Below are 18,775 nucleotides of genomic sequence, written 5' to 3'. Positions count from 1 at the left end.
CCTGCTCAGAGCTTTGCTACAGGTCACCTGTCATCCACACATATCCACTATTTGCTGGGTGGGGAGATCACTAAGATCTGCTGTTGAGGAATAACAGCGTCTCTTCTTTTTAGAGAATAGAAGGAGAAGGGAGCAGAGCTAATAATTAGACAAAGTTCTGTGCTTATGAGTTGAATATGGAGTACGATCATAATGAGGACAGGCAGCTCAAGCGCAGGCTTGTCTCACGTACATGAGAAACTTCCGTCTCGATTTCAGACTCCCTAAGGATGGCTGTCCAGAGCAGCTTATGGTTATCATTAGAGCACTGCACTTAGTGGGACCCTTGGTGATGACCTTTGAAGACAGAGTCTCTGAGGATGGTAAACAGATGGCAAAAGCGGCCATGATTGTGGGGCAGAACCTATTGGGTGGAGGGTGTGCTGATGTTTGCTTTCTAACTACACAAAGCCCTCCCCAGCTCGGTGATCCCTGCCAAGCCCCAGCCTTAAGCAAGATCTCTGCTCTTTTCTTCCCTAATACCCTGTCTGTTTATTATTGTGCAATGACTTTGACTAGTGGGGGAACCTCCAAAAACTCCAAAGTATTCTCTTCCTACAACCTTGGTCATAAAATCAACAAGAAAGGGGACTAATTAAACACAGCAACCCTAGAGCGAGTCACGCTGCAGTGACATTAAGGAAAGCTGTGCCTGAAGCATCCTCCATGGGGATTAGACGAGTAAAGCCCCTTCAGAAGACAAGAGGACTTTTCCATGTATCCAATGGGTACACTGTGGTGAACCACAATTTTCTAAGCCTACTAAATCATGCCTGTTCACTCGCTGGCCCAGAAGGCTGGGAGGTGTCTCACCTCTCTTCCCTCCATATACACACCCACAAACCACATACAAGCCTATTCACATCCTTCTCCTCAGCTCCAGGTCTTAGATACATTGATGTCACTCATAGCACTTAACAAGAACCATGTCCCCTACAGAACCGGCAGTGTTAGCAAACTCCGAAGACAAAAGTGTGAATCAGTGTGTGTGTGTCCTGAAGCAGAGACTCTGTTTAGCTAAACAGGAGGAAGCTAATGAAGTCCAGGAAGCAGTTAAGTTTATAATGGGGATAGAACAGCCCCAAAGGCTCTAAAAAAGACAAGCTTTCCGGCCTGAGGCCTGTCCAGGGCCATTCTGTCTTCCAGGCTGGCTGAGTAGCTGGGCTGCAACCACAACCTCAAAGCACTGTTTGGCAGTAGCAGCTCAAGTCCTGCTGTGGAGACCACCTGCCTGGCCGCTTTCAATTTCTATGCTGGGGATACAGGGTTCCAGTTGGTTTGCGAAGGAGAGGAAAAAAAAGAAGCAAGCATCCACAGGAAGGAGTACTTAATGCAGGAGAGGATTATATACTCTGAAGATTAGCCGAAGGGAAAGATGATGAGGGTGGCTGAGTTTCCACTGGTGTGGGGAAAATATCTTTAGGATTTCTTGTCTGCCGATCAAGAGATCAACCCTCTGCAGTAGTTCCCTGGGAGCGGGAGAGGTAGGGGAAGGGATACGCTGTAAGCATTATAGTGCTGCCTGTGTTATCTTGGAGTGGGGGGCTGTGCATGTCCACTTGCCTGTCTTCTAGTATAGTCTAGCTTGAGGGGCTACGTGTAGAAACATGCAGGCTCTGACTTATGCCGAGGTTATAGCAAGTTCCTTCCAGCCACAGGGATCTGTCACTAGCCCAAGCCCACATGATCAGGATAATAGCAGGAGGCTAAGTAGTCAAAACACCACAGAAGGATGTGAGGGAGACAGAAATCAGGCTGGTGGAGTGACTTCCACTGATTCTTAGACCGGTGCTAATGAAGCAAAGTGAGAAATCCAGAAATGAGACCATCCTGAGCCGTAGGTCTTATCCTGGCTGCCAAGAAGGTTCTATACTCCACTGAATGAGCCCACGGCTGAGATTCGGTTGCTATGATATGTACTATGGGCCACTTTAAGGCTGCAAAAATGACCTCAGAAATGGGGAATAGGCCACTTTCCTCAGTTAAACCACCTCTACTATCTGGGGAATTAATTTCCACAAATAATGTATAAAAGGGGGGAGTGATCCGCACCCTTCTCTTTCTCCAGGATAGTCCTTAAACAAAATGCTAAGTAAGCACAACGTTCTTTTCTTTTGGGCAGAATCTGATGAGCATAAACCAAAATTAAGAGGCTACTTGAAAGCCTGTGGGAGCTGTCCTTAAACAGTCGCATTCTTCAAATGCCTCTCTAGCAGGATAGGAATGAGCCCACTCCAAGCCGACACATTCTGGGAGACACTGGTGGGCTCCTGTTCTATGGGGTCGCAAACACCTTTATGATTTCTATTCAGGTTCCCTTACCATGTGCCTTGACCTATCTCGGGTCACAAGGGTGTGCCCAGAAATATTTAGCAGTCACACTAAACAGCCAATTCCACTGTCTCTGGGAAAACAAAGCAAAGCAAAACACAATACAACACAACACAACACATCATGACCCAAGAGAGCTTTTCTAAAATTCAGGAAGATTTGCTTTCCATTAACTGGAGAGGCAGCTGGGGTTCATGCTCAGTTCCCAGAGCCTAGCACCTCTGGGAAGCCTCCAATCTCTGCCACTTAGTAGCTATCTGGCCAAGGGTGACTACTCAACCTCTCTTACTTTTCTCACCTTAAAATGGATATAAAAATCTAAAACTATTCAAAATACCTTATAAGGACTAAATGAATTGTGATGTGCAAAAGACCTCAAATCGTGATGGCATACAGTATGTGGCCATCATCCTTGAAGGAATGAGGACATTCCAAAGAGATTTTTGGGTCTCTCCTTTGACTATCTAGACTAGTAAAACAAGGCACCCTTGTGAACTAGAATTGCTCCTAAGAATCGAATGATGAGAAAAGCAGAGGGCTGAGAAGGTATGGGGCTGTCCCCAGGGACAAGAAAGGGATTTTACATAGTGCTGATGACATAGACTATCTTGGAGGAAGGTCTAGCTGAGATCATGATAGATCAATGATGGACAGGACCACACCTTTCCGGGACTGCTTAATTGTGAGTGAGTGTGTGTGTGTGTGTGTGTGTGTGTGTGTGTGTGTGTGTGACTTTTGCCTTCTATTTTTACTTTTTACCCCCATTTTAAGAGATGGATTTCAGTTGTCTCTGGATTGCTTTCTCCCTCTTGCCAATATGACCATACTGAACAAATCTCCTTTCTCTGCTTTTTACTATTTATCTGGCTCTTTTAATTATCGAGGAAGTGTGACCAAGCCTGGCTTGTTAGCTCAGCTGGGGAACAGACTGTGCCCTGGTAATGTTACTATTGGTGGTGGTGAATAGAATTTTTATTACTGTATGCATAGGTATGCTGCTGAAGACCTCCGTTTTCTACATCTTCGTTCTTAATTGAAGGTTGTGTAAAAATAAATGCTTTAAAACAATTTCTGGTTGCTTTCGTATCAAAGCTAAGAGTCTCTTGCTGCCTTTTAAATGACTATTAATACTTTGTAGCTAGCATCAAGAAGAGGTGGGGTTATTTCCAGCCCCCGTCCCTTGAGTCTGGGCTTACATAAACCCTCTCTGGCCGATGAGGAAAGCGAGGCTGAACGCACAGGGAAGCTACAGTGGCAGCGCTCACCCAGGTTGAATCTTCCAATCTCATTGCAGCCTTGGCTCTGAACCTGCATTACGTGCACTTTGCACCCAGCGTGTCGTCAGGCCGCAAACCACCAGTGAATACGGAGACCTGTTGGCTCAGATTTGATACTCTGTGTTATGAACGACAGTGTTTTTAGTGCACATGCACAGTTTTCTACTCTGCTGGGAACATAAGGAGAGGGATGAGACAGGCTGAGCCAAAGGGAGTAAGTTATCTCAACTGATTGATCACCGTTAGTTATAGATTGAACTCCTGGTTCTATACCTTCCCCCTTCTCACAACTGCACTTGACCAGAGACAGAGTAAGAGAAAGCCCTCCTGTCCTAGGATTCCGCAGCAAGTTTCCAGCCCCCATGTTTGGTAATGGTTCCAGAATGACTAGAGTAGAATAAGACAAAGCCCACCTACCCCAGAACTCCCCCGTGGACTTTAAATTAGACCTGAGAGTCACTTCATGGTCCCTCTAACTTGGTAATGGGAGACCCCAGAATGCTGGACTTATGCAGAATAAAACACTCATTGCATTTACATACTATTTGAGTCCAGGGTATCATTCTTCAGTGAATCATGGACCCTTACATTAATGGTTTAAGTTGGGCATGGTAGAACATGCCTATAATAACAGAACTTAGAAAATGGAAGCAGGCTCAGGGGTTCAAGAACATCTTCAACTATATAGTAAGTTTGACACATACCTTGACTCAAAACAAACCAACCAAGAAACATAACAGTTTAATTACAGAAAACAAAAACTCTTAATATTTTTCTACTGTCATTCTTTAGCATGTAAATATCAAATTAGTATGACTTTGGATTTTATTGTGCTTGACAAATGAGAACATCTATCTCACTAGTATGCAAATATGTTTTCATTTTTTAATAAATGGCAAAAACGATATGTATTGCAAAGAATTGTTTTGAAATAAATTTCTTTTCGATTTATTGTCAGTAACTTTGATTTGTATACCTATTTCATATACTTATATGATTGAGTCATGTGAAAACCTCTCAGGAAAAGGTGGCTATGAGTAGAGGGAGTTTAAGGTCTGTCCTAAATCCCATCTCCCAGGTACCAGTTTAGTGCAATGGTAAGGATGACCCATATGATACTATATGAAGGACCACCCAGCTGGGCCTAGCCCTGGCTGCAGACCCACAGAACCACAAGCAAACAAAACAGTTGTTGTTTTAAGCCGCAACTCCGGGGTGCTGTATTAAGCAACACATAACTGATGATAGGCCTGCACAGATGAGGCTTTGTCATCAGTAGCATTTCTAGCACAGGTTCACACACATGAAACCAGGACATCTGCCTACCTGCCAACACATTTACCAATCACCATGTGGAGCTTCCAAGCTCTCATTCCACCTGCCTGAGGCCAGCGAGGTCACTGCGGTCAGCACACTGACTTGAGAAAAGCTACAGCCAGTTAATAACCAGATATGGGGCAAAAGAGGCTACGTTTCCAATGTAGGTCTTTAAAGGAAGACATGGTGGTAACACAGGGTCTTGCTCCTTGTAACATGACAAAATGTAGGGCCATGAAGACCTCTATCTGGGGTCAATAGTAGTTGTTTTATTCCATGGGGTCTTAATGAGGTGGGCAGTCGTGTTCGGTATTATGTGCAAGCCATGCAAAGTGAACATCTAAGTGAGACTCTAAGGAGCAGGTCCCAACTAACTATGCAACTGCTATGCTGCAGATACAGGGTACCAAGCAAGCAAGTAGTCCCAGATAGCTTCTGTTCTCTGATGATCAAAATGACTGAAATTTTCTTATATATACATAATTAGAGTTTGGAGGGGGGGTTGGTTCCCAGTGCAGAAGAGATAAAATGCCAACAGTTGGTGGTAGTCAGGGACACATGGCCAGGCAGGCAGGGAGGTAAGACTGGAATCCAGTGAGCCATCCTCAAGTGTCCAGGCTGGCCCTATCCTGGGATGCTCTGCTGGCCACATCTCACTTCTGACACTTTGGGGCTTGGCTAACTTTGGGTAACTCCATGTTCTCCTCTATGAAATGTGAATATTAATAAAGCCTATCTTCCAGGAATGCCATGCTGATTACAAGAGAACCACACATATAAAACTTTAGTCTGATACCCAAGGAAGACAGAACCAAAATATTAGCTGTGGTGACGCTGATGATGGTTGTCAGTAGAGTTATGGATTTATTTATCACTTTATTATTTTTAATTTTTATTTATTTAATATTTATTTTATGATTTTAATGTTTAATTATTTATTTTATTTATGTTTATTACTATCGTTGTGTTTATGATGTTCCCAGAGCTATAGTTAACACTGCTACAAGAGATTTTCTTTGCCTTGGAAGATGACCCTCCCCGCCATGTCTCTCTCATACCTGGACCTTCAACTCTGTGATCTGCACATACAGAGGACAACTAGTAACACACACAAACTGAAGTAAGAGTTCACGCACCACCCTCTCTCTCACCCTAGGGAAAACTAATGATAACACCCAGACACTTGCTTGTCTCCCTGAGCCTAATTAAAACAGCACAGTGTCAATTACACAGAAAGGCAGAGAGAAAGGCATCCTACCAGACATTTTTACAGAATCCTGCTTTGTACTTGAAACATGTAATTATCATTAACAAACACCGATGCTAATAATTCAATCTGCTCTCTGGACAAGAAAAGAAATGCAAACATGGCCCAGGCCCAATCACCTGATGATCGTAGACAACTTCCTCTAGGTGCTTATCTTCCCCCTTACTACCCATCAAACACACAGTGGGAGGTCTGCTGCCCATCAGAGGCCTGGGGGCTAGGGGCTGGCATTCCTCACAGCCAGGAAGGGAGGACTAGTCAGAACAGACTTAGTTCTTATAGCCACAAAAGGCATTGCATGGTATTTGCAGCCTGGCCTCCTAAACCAGCCCTTTGCTTTTGATCTCTTCACCTGGGAAAATGGAGGTAGGAGCTAGCAACCTCATCTGGGCAGCCTCTGTGTTCTTCACCTGGGAAAATGGAGGTAGGAGCTAGCAACCTCATCTGGGCAGCCTCTGTGTTAAGCACCACACTGAAGACCAAAATCGAGTAAAAGACATTATCAATAAATGCAGAGCTTTAAATGTGCTCACATTTCTACCCATCAATTCTTTGTTGGAACAACACTCTTTTCAGTCACTCCTAAACCTTAACGTTTAAATATCTGAGAATCCTGAGCATTCAATAACTAGTATTCACACCCACTGAGTTTATTCAGCACTGTGTTTCCCTTAATATAACTATATGCGAGCATCGCTCCTTCCCCCCACATAGATGATCTACGAAGGTCACTTTAGGTGAATTCTCTTTTAATTAATCAAATATGTGACTTCTGCAATACTAGAGATGCCTTTAATCCACCAAGCAGTCCCTGGGCTTGCAGACTTCCTCCTGTTCTGAACAAAAATATCGCAAGCCCAAACTAGCATTCCAAGTCCCAGACCCACAGAACAGTAAACAGAAGCAAGTTAGGATAAGGCAGAAAACTGGCAAACTGGAGAACACAGAGTTCCAAGACTTGCAGGAGTTTGTATGGATGCCCAAAAGGCTAAGCCAGAGCTTCTAACTAAAACCCAGGGATCTGTAATAGCGAAGTTCTTACCTTAAGAAAGACAACCTGGTTAGTTGGTCTCTACACGGCGGCAGGGAACAGGTCTTCATCCAACAAAGTAAAGCAGTCTACCAGAGAGAAAAGGACCAAGTAAGAGCTGCCCACTGCTCAGTTACAGCAGCAGCAGCAGCAGCAACAACAACAACAACAACAAAGGTAGTCTCTGGATGTTTGAAGACTTTTCAAAATAAAACAGCAACCACATAATGAATCGAACAATCTCAAATGCACGAAATCCCTGGAATCAAGTCAAGGTGGGATCGTTGGTATAACAGAGAGTGAGCTAAGGTTTATTAACACACACCTGGGCCCCGACTAATTGGGAACGCAGTAATGGTGAAATCATGCACCCCGTGAAATCCCTCCACAAAAATGGCTGATTCCCAAAGGGCTGACTGGCAGAGCTCACCATAGCATGGACTTACACCAGCCTGTTTGGCAAGCTGCTGCAGTCACACATTCACACCTTCAACACATCCACAATGAAGACTCTATACCTTTTAACCCACCTCAGGTTGGAAGACAGCCCTACCCAGCTGATGAAATAATGACAACATGAGACTTGAACCTAGATAAGGAGGCGGGAAGGAACTGGAGTATCCCTCTGCAAGCCCTCAAAGAAGCAACTATAACAGACAACCAATACACCCGGTTAACGACGATTCTGCCATGGACACATCCCTATCTATGATAGTTATTTGGTCAGTCTGGCTAAGGATATTGGTGCTCATTGTCAAACAGCAGTCCAGATGTGGAGAGAATATCCTCTTTTTTTTTAAAAAAACAATGTGTTAACGTTTGAATCAGTGAATCACCTTCCTATTTAATCAAGGAGAATCTAAGAAGAAAAGCTAAGCCCCCAAGAAGGAATTCTACTTCTAAATTACTATCAAACTCAGCATGTCAACAACAGCTTTTCTGCAGATCCTCAACTCACTGGCCCATTCTGAGAACTTCATATTTGCCAGACAGTATCATCATAAATTCCTCAAAATAAATCCCTCTTCTATATAGTTACAAACAGGATACTTTCAAGGACCCCAACTAATATGTCACCTAAATTTTTTAAAGTTAACTTCATGGGAGGGATGCAAGCACAAGTCACTAGCATGATTTAGCAAGGGGTACACAGGAAAACAAAACCCACCCAAGCAGAAAGCATGCAGCAACCTGACCATCTGGCTTGTTCCAGGGATAAAATTACTATTTCTGGAAGGATTAAGGGAGTCCAGATTCTTGAAATATTTTCCATAATCAGTATGATTTCTCCCAAGTTTGGGAAAGTGTACTACAGCTGTCTGAGTTGGTCATCCTGGCCAGAGGATGACATGAAAGATCTCTCTATACAACAAGGAGCAAATCCAACTGTCACAAGCAGGTCTGGAAATTCAGGTAGTAAACACTTAAGTGATTTAAAAAAAAAAAGCAGTTTTTACGTGTATACAATGTGTATATGTTCTATATACCCTTCCTGTATCAGAAACAGGTTTTTAAAGCTTCTAAGTACTCATACCCATCAGCCATTTTATAGCTTTTGACTGAGTGTCACTGCATGTTTAACACTGTTGCTACTTTTCCTTCCCAGAACTTTCCATCACTTCAGACATGAACCCTGAAGCCACTGGCCAGTAAGCCCCATTCCTGCTTCCCAAGCCCTGGTGAGTTCTATGATCTCAGTAACTTTGTATCTTTAGGTTACTTTGTAATCAGGAAGCCATGTTTTTATATCTACACTGTTTCCCTTTGCACATAGTCCTCAAGGTTTATCCATGTTACAGCATGTATCTGAATGTCACTCTCTCATATATAAATAATAGCCCAACAACTACACACCATGTTTTGTTTATCCCGGAACCCATTTTTATATAATTAACCCACCAGGTAATTACTGAGCAGTTGCAATGTGAAAAGTCTTAATTTTTTAAAGTACTAACTTTACCCTGAGAATAGTGAGCTTAGAAGAGACAGACGAGATACCCAACAGGAGCCAATTAATTATACAAATCCTAGCTTGAGAATCATCAGCAGTAGCAGGAAAACAAAAATTATTAAATAGTTTTTCTTCCCTAAGGGTTTGGTGAATCCCTCCACACAATCTTAATTAGTGGTCTTCATTTTTAAAGTAGACATGAGATTAAAGCCTCCCCAAGTCTGGAGTCAGGGTACACTGTTAACTCTAATATCACACGGCCTACAAGCCTACAGTGTGATGTGTCATTGCTGATCCTCTTCCCAGGATAATGAGCTTCCATCAAAATGGCTGATGCCCAGAAGTCAGAAGCCATGGAACCATGAAGCACTGGCTCCACCCTAGCCGACAGCCTAGGAAACAGCCTAGGAAAGTCACAGAGAAATCAAGTCTGCCTCTACCCTGCTGCCCACCCAAAGCTGTTATCTCCATAGCAAACAAAGAAAGTAAGCAGCCTCCGTGGGAAACACGGAGTCCTCAGGTGAGCGTGGCTCTCCAACAAGAAAATTTAATAATAGAAAGGAGCAGCCACTACCTTCGTCACTCCAAAGTGGAGGGAAGCACAGACAGTGTGAAGTGCGGAGCCACGAAGAAGTGGCCCCTGAGGACGCTTCAAAAGGCATCCCTAGGACATCACCACCACCACCAATGAAGTAATCATTTTTGCATTCTGGAAACAGAATTTCAAACCATTGCCATTGAGGGCACAGGCTATTGTGTTCAACAAAATACCTCAGCTTGGAGAGTCTGCTGTCATCCACATGAGCTAGCACTTGGCTGAGCTGGGGTTCATTCTCTGATTTACATTCAACGTCATTTAAATAAGAAAAGCCCTTTTAGAAAATTATGGAAAATCAAGCCCTTGGCTCCTCATGTGCATTTTTAAAGACTTGACTTCCAACTGGGCATGGTGAGTCACACCTGCAAACCCAGCAGCACTCAGGAGGCAGAGGCAGGGGGATTAGAAATTCAATGACCACCTCAGCTATATATCAAATACAGGGTAAATTCAGAAATAAGACTGATTTTTTTTTTTGAGCCAAAGGGATTTTTGTTTGTTTGTTTCATATAAAGACCAAATGGACATTGTAGCATGTAGGTAAATAATTCATTGTCTCTAAAACAAGAAATATATATTCATATTCTATCGGTTGTAGATGCTGACCCCAAATGGAAGTTATGAGTATGCATTTGTGTCTGTGTGTATGTGTCAGTCTGTGTGTGTGTGTGTATCTGTCTGTCTGTGATGTGTCCATATTCACATGGGTGTGAAAGACAGATCAATGTGAATTCTCCACCTTGATTTTTGAGACAGAACAGGGTCTCTTACTGAGCCCAGAGCTCATGGATTTGGCCAGGCTTGCTGGCCAATGACCTATAGGGCTCTGCCTCCACTTTACCCCCTTCTCCAGCCTTACCACAGTTGCTTTCCACCCGGAGATCGGAACTCAGGACCTCATGCTTATATGCCAGGCAATCTGTCAAGTGAGCTATCTCCCCAGCCCAGGATGGTTAATTTCAATAGTCAACTTGGTGAGACTTAGAACTACCATGGAAACAAAGCCCTGGGCATGTCTGTGAAGGACTGTCTAGATTGGGTTACTTAAGGTGGGAAGACCCACCATAAGGTGAGCAGCAGTGTTCCATGGGATGGGGCCCCAGTTGAATAAAAGGCAGAGAGCAAACTGCACAGCAACACTCTTCTGTCTCTCCTCCTGTCACCTGTCACCTCTTGCATTTTTCCTGTTCCCATGCAGTTCCACCATAACGGACTGCACCCTCAAACTGGGAGTCAAATAAGCCCTTCCTTCCTTACGCTGCTTTTGTTAGCTGTTTTGATAAAGAAATGAGAGAAGTAAATAAAACAGATGCTAATACAAATGACTTAAACAGGAATCCCGAGAAGAAGGCCCGCAGTGCTTGGTCCCCAACCCTCGGGACACCAGTAACATACACTCCGAAGGCATACAAGGTGCACAGGATGAGTGCTGGAATTTCAAATCCCACAACCATTTCAATGTCTGGCAGACATTAAGTCCATTCAGCCCTTCGTATGTTTAGCTTGCATCCTCACTCAAAAAAACAATCTGAATCCATTTGCAAAAATATGAGCCCCAGGGTGAAGAGATGGCTCAGCAGTAATGAGCCTGCATTGCTCTTGTAGACGACCCACGTTTGATTCCTAGCACCCACATGACAACTGTCTGCAATCACAGCTACAGGGGATCCAACACCCTCTTCTGGCTTCTGCAAGAAACTGCACTCGTGTTCACCTACCCTTATACAGGCAAATACTCATAACTAAAACAAAACAAAGCAGCTAGTAATAAAGATTCATACGTAGTTAATAAAACTGAACTTGCATTTGTTTAAATGTCAATTCCCTTTGGTTAGGAGATAAACTGCACCTGTCCCCCTCCTCCCACATATTGAAGTATTAACCTAAGCACTTCAGAATGTGACTTACTTAGAGATAAGGTCTTTAAAGAGGCAATTAACTTAATATGAGGCCATCATAGCAGATCCTAATATGGTATGATTGGCAATATCATCCAAGGAGATCAGGTACCAGGCATAAACATGGAAGGACAGGTAGGAAGATATGGTCATCCACAGCTAACGAGGGAGCCCCTAGGGAGGAGAACCTGTTGGCAACTACATCCTAGCACCGAGAGAAAATTAATTTCTATTGTTTAAGCTACCGGACTCTGGTACTGTGTTATGACAACCAAGTAAAACTGATAACCCCTCTGCCAGGATTGCCAGGGAAGACTCTAGAAAGGTCTGAGGAACTCTCCCACGCTTCACAAGAAGCTCACTGTCCTTCACATCCTCAGCTCCAATCAAGGCGATCTCGAAATCCAAAGAGGCCTTACTCTAACATGGAGTAAGGGCCCTTGCATGTCCCAAGCCCTCCCTTGCATGTCCAGAGCCCTCTGGCTTCCATGTGTAGGGATGCCCTGCCTTTAACAAATACTGAGTGCTATTAAGACATTGTCCTTCAAAGAGCATCATCCAAATGCCATCTCCAAGAGCCGTATCTTTTCGCTTGCCTGGGTATGGTTAAGATGCCCTAGCCAGCTTTGTTCAGCCTCCACTGCATCTCCTGCTTGAGAATAAAGGAAGAAGCAAGGACAGAGCGCGCCTTATAGAGCGCAAAAAAGTGAAGGTCAGAGCAAGAACCGTCAGGAGCAAGGAGACTCCCAGTTGCCTCAAGACCTAACTCACAAGTAATTGCTTTTTCTTTCATTGGAAAAGTTTATACAGGAGAGCTGACTGAGTGCTGACTATGGTCTCTTACTAGTGCTTGGAGCCACAAACACTACAGTTTTAATTTTCTGCCCAAGTCTTTCTCCACAGACAATACATGCATACAACATAGAGAGCAGGCACGAAGAAAGTAGTGTTGCAATAAAAGTGAACCAGAATAAAGTCACACATCTGGGAGAAAGCCAGGGTGCCAGGAGCAAATGGAGAGACCATGGGGCCTGTCCTCAGGTCCCAGACCCACCAGGCTCCACTGCAGGTCTTGGTTGTGTGATTTCATGGTTCTTGGCAAAGAGCTAGGCATAGCTTTGCCCAGCTGCCTGCAGAAAAGAAGGAGAAAGCTCCTTGCTTTTGGAGTCCTAGCCAGGCTGGGGGATTTTTGTTAAGGGCACATCCCAGTCACAGGGGACTGCTGACACTCATCTGCCAATTCCCTGTAGTGAAAGGAGAGGCTGACTGATGTAATTAACCAGGTGAACAGGGAACTTGTCAACCACTTAGATAAGACAGCCCTTGAATTGATTCGGCTCCCATTACTCCAGTGACTGTCCGTCCACCCCCTGCTGATTGTACAGGCTTTGGGAGTAATTTCCTACAAGGAAGTAAGAAAAAAGAAGGATGGTTCCTGAGCCTACAAATTATAGAATTCTGCTGTTAAGTCAGCTAACACCAGGCCTCTAGCTAAGGAGTAATTGACTTTAAAGGGTCAGGAGACACACCCTGCTGTGTGCCTTTGTCACAGAATCTCTAATGCAAGGGTGAACTTTTTAAATCTTTAAGCACTGAAGTTTCTTTTTGTTTTTGTTTTTAAGATGACAAACATAAAATAAATACACAAATATAAAAGAATAAAAAGAGAAATAGCTAAGCTTCCTTACCCAATTCAATATTCTCTGCATCTTTTACAAACAATTTCAATACTGACTTTGCTAAGTGGTTATAACTATTGGGCTGTGACCACTCAAGGTCTCTGTGGGCACTCACGTCTGTATCTCTTGGCGTGACTCACACAGCACTGGATAGATTCAAAACTCGGCAAACGCTCAACGGTTGGCTGCTTCCTGTTTGGAAAAGATTTTGGTCCCGAATTCCTGCTGTCTTCAATCTAAGCATACCTGAGTTATGTCCCCAGAGCTATCTAATAGAAATTAATAAAAAGTGGGTTGCTTAACACAATAGAAATGTAATCCCCCAACAGGAAGACCAGAACTATATAACCAACATGGATGAGACGGGGCCTTCTGAAGACCCTGTACATATAAAGACCTGTTCATGTTCTATTCTAGTGCTGCTGCTGCTGTTGTCTCATAACCCCCACGTGCAGCCGCAGAGACATTTGTGTGCCTTTCCTCTGTGCCTTTTTGCCAACACCTCTGCATCCTCATATAAAACACCATTGAATGAAGGTCCTTCCTGAATCCAATACGTATCTTCCCGAGACCCTTAATCACAGCTGCATAAGTATTAGGGCAGAAGACCTGAAGATGTCTTCTGAGGGGATAGCATTCAACTGACTACAATGTCTAAAATCAGACCATACTGAGGCAGGGTAGAAAGATGGGTAAATTGAAGGAGACATGGATGGTGAAGAAACGGTCCTCAAGAGTCGGGTTAAAGCCTCTCACCCATTGAAAACCACGGATTGCAGCACATTTAATAACATGTGCTGTGAGAGTTGACTATGTATGTGGGTATGACCATGTACAGAGATATGTTTTTGAATAATAATGCTTCAACAATAAACCATGCTTACAGCCATTTCCTGAAGATCACAAATGAGACTGGGTCTTTTTATAAATTATTTATTTGTTTGGCCTAAGTTATTAAAATTTAAAAATTTTAAAAATATTGTTTAATTAATTTTAACTTATTTAAATAATTTATTTAATTGTTAGTGACAGAAAGAATGTGTGTTCACTTGTTCGCACATGTGCACATGCACACACACACACACACACACACACACACATATCAGAGGAGTACTTGTGGGAGTCAGTTTCTCCTTCTACCATTTGGGGTCTAGGGATGGAATTCAGACTTCCAGGCTTGGAAGTGAGTGACCCTATCCACTGAGCAATATTGCAGGCCTCAAGACTTAACTTCCCCTGCAGCTCCTATAACCTACAGTTTTCCTGTCAGCTGCAATCCCATTCAATGTATATCAGAAACCACCCTATGATATCATGTACCAAAACCAAAAATTTCCTTAGTAATATTTGAGGTGGAACTTTAGAAGCTACTAAAACCCAAAGTGAGGCTACCTCAATGTCTCTTTATCATGATTCTCTCAGGAGAAGCCCACAGTCTTACCTGGGTGTCTAACCCTTTGTTCCTCCTGTGATTCTCCATTAATCCCATTCTCACCTTCTTACATCTATGCTAAAATCTCTTCCTAAAGAACTCCAACTCTGCTTCCAACTGCCTGTCCTAACCTTCACCTGAGTAGAGGCTGCTGTGGGCAGCACCCTGGACCCCCTCAGCTCCACTGTCTGCATGATCTTCCTCACAAAATCCCCTAGTCAGGACCCAGGCTAATCCTGAATCATCCACAAGGGCCCAGACCCTCCAATTCCAACTATCTCTGAGCCACGGGAACGAAGTTCAGTGACATCCCTCTGCCTGTACATGGGCTCCTGTCTGCCTTCCTTCTAGGCTCCTTTACAACTCACACAGAAAGACCCAACTCAAATGACAATGCCTTTATATTCCCTTGTTCGGCTTCATCAAACTTACTGGATTCTTCTTTTTAAACTACCAGGGCTTGCAAGATGACTCAGCTGAAAGCTGTGTCTTGTAAGTTCTCCGTAGAGGACTCAGTGCTCCTCACCTTTCCCCTCACAAGCACTATGGCAGCACAGATAGCACTTTGCTTACTAGCAGGCCTCTCCCTCCCACAGAGTGCAGCAATGCTCTACAAAGAGTGAGTGCTCCCAGAGATGTAAGACATATGGTGTAGGAACATATTATGGTCCTTGTCTCTGAGCAGCTTCCATCTGGGAAGGGGAGGACCGAATAGACACAAAGGTGATTCATAACACGATGTCCTCTGAGTGGTAAAAGGCAACAAATTAGTTTCCATGGGAAGCAAAGAAATGGGAGCCTTTGAGTGGAGGCACTGATGGAAGATGGATCTTGAAGTATAGGCAGCATTTAAGGAGCAAATGTTTGGGAGTATGGGAACGAGCTGTAGAAACTGTGTCTGGGAAAGATTCAAGGCCAAGCGAAAGTAATCAATGCTTTCCAGGTTAAGTCCACCGTTTGTGTGAGCAGTGAGTGGCAGAAGGCAAAGCAGTTTCTAGAGTGTCACAACAAAAGGCGGAGTCTGGAAGGTGGGAGCTGCAGAAGGCTTTGGAACAGAGTCTCATACAGTCACTTGCACATCTTCAGATGGTCACTTAACGTGCTACCACGGAGCCCAACAAGGCTGCACATCAGATCCATCTGGGTGGTTTCAAAACCACCTCATGTAAAAAAGTAAGAAAAGTAAAATACTTCTCGATTGAGAATAAAACCATGCTGATACTTTGCCATTTTGCTTTCAAATTTCTAAGACAAATATTTAACACTTTTACATGAAGTTCCATTTTTTTTCCTTTCCCCGGGAAGAAACATTTTTATTTGTTGATTATCCTTTTAGTCCATAGTGAGAGAAATTGCTGCTGTGTTATATAAATGGTAAGTTGAATGAATATGATTTTAAGTTGGCTGTATTTGCTGGAAAGCATTTTCAAAAATTCAGTCCTGGCGCCCTCTCAGAACAAATATTCCCCATCCTCAAGTAGAAGAGGTCCATTTGTTTTGATGACTTGGGGGCATCTGAGGTGATGCGGGTAAAGGAAGGTAGGAACGGTGGGTCCCATTGGTTCAAGCAAGAGGTGATACATTACCAACAAAGACAACAGCGATAAAAAAAAATACCTAAGCAAAGAGCAAGTTCCATGAAGACTGTGGAACTATTTGGATTCTGGGGTGAGAAAAGATTGTAGTTAAGAAATGGCTCCCACAAATTTTGAGTAGATAGAATCACAGGACGAGAGCGGACACCATCTGAGGAAGAACTGTCTGTGAGAGACAAAGCTGATTTGGGTTTAGATGTGAGAATCTGAGGACTCAGAGGGACCTTTGTGTAAGTGTTTCTAACAGGCGTCTGTAAATATTATTAGGCTGCCACAAGGAAGGGGGAAAGCTTGCCACGCAGGATTCCTCACTCACAGCCAGCAATGGCTGCATTCGGTTCAGCATGGAGGTGGGGTGCAGGGTGTGGTGAGGTTTTGCAGGTGTTCAGGGGTGAGCACCTGAGGCAAGCTCATGCAACAGGCATGGCCAGAGGAGAAGGGCAGCTGGTAACAGGTGGCCACAAGAATCCAAGGTAGAAACTCACAGTGGCCAAGTTTGATGAGGAAGGCAGGGACTGAAAGATCAGTAGGGAACTGGTGAACCTTCCGATAATCATCCTAAAAATGGGGGAGAAGTCAGGGAAGGCTGTGGGCTTAAAAACCTTGGAAAACCAGTGACTTCCAACTCATTGGTGTTGGGGAAAGGAGGAGGGAGCCCTGAGAGCAACCAGAATTCAAAAGATGACTTTTGCAATTTAAAACAAAAATAACTGTATTTTCTAAATATGGGGGGATGGGTAGAGGTTGAGAAACTATGAAAGGTAAGAAATATAATAATAATAATTTTAAATTTTTAAAAATAAAAAAGGAATTAAGGTCCTGTTGTACTTTGGATCTGAACTTTGAGGCTTGGTCCCCAGGCTTGGGGCTAATGGGAGGTGCTAGGTAGGAAGTTCAGTCATTGGAGATGCCACGAGAGGGAACTTGGGAACAAGGTTTTCCTGTTTCTTTCTCTGTCTCCTGGGGGCCATAGGGTGACTTCTCTGACACTGCTTCCCCACACTCCCAAATGTAACAGGATCATGTGACCATGGACTGACACCGTGAACTAAAATAAACCATTTCTTCTTATCTGTTGATTATTTCTGATCTTGTTGTCATAATGATGGTAGCCAGCTAGCACAGCTCTTGAAGGTATATAAGGTTTGGGATCAGGAAAAAAGAGAAATGTTCTGTTGAAAACCTCAGACCAGTACACACATATTCGTCCTTAACTTCCCTTGCCCCCCTGAAATAGCTGATTGGCTAATACTGTTAAGTATTCCTTTATTATGACAAAGACAACATGAAACATGTAACTGAAGGATAAAGACTGGAAAGACAGAATGCACAGCAAACCACACCTAACAGCCTAGGAAGGTGACCTCAGCATGGAGTAGGATACCAAGAAGAAATAGCTAACTTGTACCCTGACACCCATGAAGAGTTTAGCACCTGCAGACACCGAGCATCAGGAAGAAAGAGTGGCTCTTTGGGTGAAACATTATTTAAAAGAGACAGAGCATGTACTGGAGAGATGGCTCAGCAATTAAATCACTGGATGCTCTTCCAGAGAACCTGGGTTCAATTCTCAGGACTCACGTGGAAGCTCACAACCATTGGTGACTCATTTCAAGGGACCTGACACTCTTTTCTGAACTTCAGCAGCAGCAGGCACACCCATGCATGCAGGCAAAACAGTCATATGCATACACATACACCCCAAAAAGAATCTAAGGGAAAAACTGTCTCCAGAGACTTTCTCCAGTCATATAGAGCAAGGTTTACCCTGAACACCATCCTAGATGCCTAGAACTCCATCCTTTTAGGGGGAAAACTGATGAAAAGGGCTCTCTGGCTTCAAAAGCATCAGGGATGAAGGTTAAAGGGGATGAAGTATAAAATAAACAACTGGAGGAGGAAGTGACAGTGTGTACTGAACCACCCTGACCCATCATAGCAGCGCCCAATGACAGGACATGTTCCTTTATAATCTGTGATGGGCATTTGCCCTCAGGGAGACTGGACCAGACAATGAACCCCTCCTCCATCCATCACCTCAAAGACAGTCAGGAGCACTCACATGCATGTGTGCATTTGAGCATGTGTGTCTGTGTCTATTCCTCAAAAGATGAAAGGCAGCTGATGAGATGGTCCAGCAGGTAAAGGCATTTGCTACCAAGCCTGATGAAGGAAGTATAATATAATCCCTGGGACCCACAAGATAAGAGAGAACCAACAACTCTCCAAAACTGTTCTCTGACTTCACACACACACACACACACACACACACACACACACACACACACACCAGAAGTAAAATTATAATCTTATTTGCCTAAAAAAAAAGATTTAACTTGGTTCTTGTTTCACAGATGTAAT

General features: G+C 43.7%; 1 protein-coding gene across 15 annotated transcripts in view; it reads right to left on the bottom strand.

Annotated features, from left to right (window-relative positions):
- The window catches only part of Lypd6b (LY6/PLAUR domain containing 6B), a 161,510-nt gene that overhangs the window by 38,124 nt on the left and 104,611 nt on the right, over positions 1–18,775 (bottom strand). For 8 of the 15 annotated variants that reach the window (XM_006498352.4, XM_006498350.4, XM_006498353.4 and 5 more), the window contains one exon: positions 7,274–7,350. The exons of the other annotated variants lie outside the window; for them this stretch is intronic. The gene's annotated coding sequence lies outside the window, so the exon portion shown is untranslated. The remainder of the gene's footprint in view (positions 1–7,273; positions 7,351–18,775) is intronic. 15 annotated transcript variants of the gene reach the window in all.

The sequence above is a fragment of the Mus musculus genome, chromosome 2, assembly GCF_000001635.26.
Source record: "Mus musculus strain C57BL/6J chromosome 2, GRCm38.p6 C57BL/6J".
NCBI lineage: Eukaryota > Metazoa > Chordata > Mammalia > Rodentia > Muridae > Mus > Mus musculus.
This window is presented reverse-complemented; position numbering and strand designations above follow the sequence as displayed.